This window comes from Pinus tabuliformis, chromosome 9, assembly GCF_031772625.1.
Source record: "Pinus tabuliformis cultivar Carrire ecotype Pingquan chromosome 9, CPIR1, whole genome shotgun sequence".
Classification (NCBI taxonomy): Eukaryota; Viridiplantae; Streptophyta; class Pinopsida; order Pinales; family Pinaceae; genus Pinus; species Pinus tabuliformis.
The window spans coordinates 386,088,268-386,092,951 of NC_142307.1; positions in this window are offsets into that span (position 1 = coordinate 386,088,268).

A 4,684-nucleotide genomic window follows, 5' to 3' on the forward strand; every position below is an offset into this window, starting at 1 on the left:
CATGTCTAAGCTGAATAGAATAAGGGGTCTCTTCAATAAACTGAACTAGGGCTAGAGAAGGAAGGACAAGATTCGTTGGTAGCACTGCTTCTTTCCCATATACAAGATTGAATGGAGAAGAACCTATGGACTCCTTCTGAGTTATCCTATCAGCCCATAGTGCGAATATTAAATATTTATGCCAGTTTTTATGATTTTGTTCGATAGTTCGCTTAATAATTTTAATCAGATTTTTATTGGTAGATTCTGCTAAACCATTACCCTGGGGATAGTAATTTGTAGAATATTTCAATTTAAATCCTCTTTTAATAGCGAAATCAAACATAGCATTTCCAGAGAAATAAGATGCATTATAAAAAACAAGAGAATTTAGGACACCAAACCTGGTAATGATGAATTGATCTATGAATTCCATAATTGCCTCAGAATTTGTTGTCTTTAGAGGAATCACTTCAACCCACTTAGTAAAATAATTAGTGGCAGTAAGTATATACTTATGTTGTTTGGACGAATGTGGAATGATTTCTCCAATTATGTCCAATCCCCATTGCTCAAATGGTTATTCAATGTTGATTGGTTTGAAAGGGGAAGCTGGCTTTCTTTGTCTTCCACTAGAAGTTTGACAAATTTGGCATTTCCTTACATATTCATGAGCATCTTTGAATAAGGTGAGCCAATAGTATCCGGCATGAATTATTTTATGGGCTGTTGTGTCAGCTCCAAAATGTCCTCCTGCTGGTCCATCATGTAATTCCTGCAAAACATTTTGTGCTTCAGGTTTTTCTAGGCATCTTAATAAAATAAAATCATAATTTTGCCTAAAAAGCACATCATCAATGATTGTGAAGTTTCTTGCTTTTAATCTAATGGCCCTTTTGTTTTTATAAGATAGGTTAGGAGGTGCATACCCATTTTTCAAATAAAAGATCAAGTATGCATATTGTGATTTAGAATCAATAATACTTATCTGGTTGATCTCTTCAATATGTTCTATATCACCTCGTTCTTGAATGTTGGATGCTCCTGCTAATAACCTGCAAAAACCTTGGCCTCTAACAATCTTTTCTGGCTTGATTTCCAAGTCATATTCTTGAAGTGCTGTAACCCAGTTTGCCATTTTTTCACCTAATTCCCTTTGGATCAGTAATTTCCTTACTGCAAGAAAAGGAACTATAACTTTTGTATGGGCTTTTAAAAGGAAGGGTCTGTAATGTTTGACAGCTTTATATATAGCAAAGGCTTGCTTTTCAACTTCGGAATAATTTAGTTCAGCACCCTGCAGGTTTGAACTATAAAATGAAATCGGTGCTTCTAAGTCATGATCATTAATTTGAGTGAGTACTGCTGCATAAGATGAATCAGATGCAATAGTATACAATGTGAAAAGATTAGAAAAATTAGCAGTATATAAAGCGGGGGCATCGATTATTGATTGTTTGATTGAATCAAATGCTTCATTTTCTGTTGATCCCCATCTAAACACTGAATTTTTCTTAATCATAGTTTGTAGTGGTAAAATGATGTGAGAGAAGTGTGGAACAAATCTCTTGACAAAATTAATCTGGCCTAAAAATGACTGCATGGATTTTTTATTATGAGGAAAAGGGATTTCAGAGATTTCTTTAATCCTATCTAGATCAATATAAATGCCATCATTGGAAACAATAAAGCCCAAGGGCTTTCCTTGATTAATAGTGAAGAAGGATTTTTTGGGATTGAGTGAAATACCATACCTTCTGTAGCATTCAAAGATTTGGTTTAAATCATGCAAATGATTGGATATCTGTTTAGAAAATACAGTAATATCATCTAGATAGACAACTACTATTTTGTTAATCAATCATTTGAAAGCTATATCCATTGCTATTTGGAACGTGGCTCCTGCATTAATAAGTCTGAAAGGCATTTCCTGATAGGCATAAGTTCCCCATTTTGTTCTAAAGGTAGTTTTAAGTCCGTCCTCGGGATGGACCAAAATTTGGTTATATCCTGAAAAACCATCTAAAAAGGACATTAACTCAGAACCTTCTACTGACTGGAGTATCTGCTCCATGGTAGGTAATGGGAAATTATCTTTTTGGCTTTCCTTATTCACATTTCTGAAATCTATACAAATCCTGATGTCGCCATTTTTCTTCCTAACAGGCACCATATTGGAGACCCAGTTTGAGTGCCAAACGGGAAAAATAATCTTAGCTTTCAAGAGTTTATTGAGTTTTGATTTTATTTGACTCTCTAAGTTCAGATGTATTTTCCTCAACTTTTGTTGAACTGGTTTTTGTTCAGCAAACATTGGAATGGTATGCTGGATGATAGATGCATCATATGTCTTTAAATCGTCATATTTCCAAGTGAAGACATGTTTATTTTTCCTTAACAGTCTAATGAATGTTGTCTTTTCTTCCACAGAAAGTCCTAATCCCAAATTAATGTTTTTAGGATTTTGTTCAGTGCCAAGATTTATCAATTCAAACCTTAAGGTGGAACTTTGGAGCTTTGTATTGGTCACAGGTTTAAATTTGTCTTTAATATCATAAAGATCCTCGAGCTTCACCACAGGCTTTGGTATTGAGTTTCCTTGTGCTTTTCTCTCATCTGAAGATCATGCTTGCTTTCCTCTATAATCTGATCATCGTAGGACTTTTCGGAAGTCAAAAATTGTAACATGTCTTCATCGTGATTGAAAACTCTCCAATTAGTGACATTTTCAGGAATTGATGGTCTAAAAAGTAACTCTACTGAAAATCTATCTGGGCTATAATCTTCGGAAGGTAGGAGTTTGGAAGCGACATTGGCTAGCAAGTCGGCTGCTGAATTTTGAGACCTAGGGATGGGAGAAATATTGAATGCTGAAAATTGAGAGGTGAGTTCTTGTACCAACGACTGATAATGTTTGAAGTGGCTAGAAAGACAATGAATCGTGTTTCTCACCTGTTTAACAATAATTTCTGAATCACCGAATACTTTCAAATATTGAACTTTGAGGCCAATCGCTTTGTATAGTCCTTGGACTAAGGCTTCATACTCAACTGTATTATTTGTGCATTCAAACTCCAACCTACACGACAACATCATTTTTTCTCCCTGAGGGCTAACCAAAATACATCCTGCTCCCAAGCCTTCGCTAGACTTAGACCCATCAAAATATAGTGACCAAAATAAAGAATTATCAACAATTTTGTTTACAATTTCCCCAGTATTGTTAAAACATCTTGACCTATCTATTTGTGAGTAATTTTCGATTTGAGATGTAAAATTGTTTACTGAGAGAGGAGATGGTTGGGCTGTGAAGTTGCCAAAGAATGATTTAGATGAATAATTCCCCAAGATATTGTTATTAAATGCTATTGGTTGATTCTCTTGTTCAAATTCTGTAACAGTGTGGGTCATGTGTTTTTCCCGATCGATTTTTATTTGATTTGGCTTTCCCTTGTAGGGAAGCCACATATGAGACCAATCGGTAGAAATATACCCATGGTGTTTCTTAGACCAATCCCTAATCAAGATTAAACCATAAAATTAAGGTATATCGGTGATTAAGATATCAATTCTTTGAACTACTCGTGGATCAGCCGATAACCTGATAGTTACAGAATTAATTTCTCCCAAAACCTGGACCTTGGTTCTATCTAACTGCACAATGTGGATTGCAGACTTTTGGGGTTCAATGTTCAGTTTGAAACAAACTGAAGCTGGCATTATATTAGAGGATGCCCCTGAGTCAATCAAACAGTTGTGTAGGTTTCTATTGTAGGCCTGATAGGTTAAGAGGAAAGGTGGAGTATGAGAATTTGATCTATCCCCAATCAGAACTGCATCAGTAGCTTCAACCATACCAGAAGGTGGTTGAACTAAATCATTTGTAGCTTTAGCACTGGGAAGAGGCGAAGAAGGAACAACATTCAATTCTTTGAGAAGCAATTTCAGCTGATGTTTTAATTTACTAAGTTCAAACATGGTAATGTTTGCCTTAGTCTTCTTCATATCATCAACAATATTGTAATCCATTGAATCGGATACTACCAACGTCTTAGATGTTGAAGGTATATTTGGGGATGAGGATTGGTTTTGCGGAACTGTTGCAGGTGGCTTCTTTGTAGGTACCTTTTCCTTTGTAGTAGTAGCACCTACACTCCTTTTCTTTGAAGTTTCCTGGACAGGTTCAGGGGCGCTTTTACTCCTAGTAGTGACAGGAAAAGCTTCTTCTTCATTTTCTGTATCGGAGTTAGGCAGTATGAAATCCCACATTCCATGGCATTCAACCACTTCTTCTTCTTCATCAGTTGGTAAGATTGTTTCCTCTTCTTCTTCTTTAGGATCTGAATCTGCATTAGATATAACATTCGGTGGCTTTGATTCGGTTTTCTTGAAAGTTCTAAAGGGCCTTTTTGTTGAGGTTTCAGCTACTTGTTTTCTGATTTCAACCATTTCATTTGACATAGTCTTGAGGACCTTTTGCAGATCCTCCATATCATATGGATCTTTTGGGGTTTTCTTCTTTGAATCATCTTTAAATGAAACTTTTTTGGATTTTCTATCTTCAAGAGCAGCTTTATTTTCTAGAGCATTAATACGTTTCTCCACAGCAAGTGCTTCTTTCATGTTTTCAACTAAAGTTGGTTTTCCGGCCCTGTCTACGAAGATAGCTATATTGGCAGGTAGGGAAGTTATATACCATTCGCTT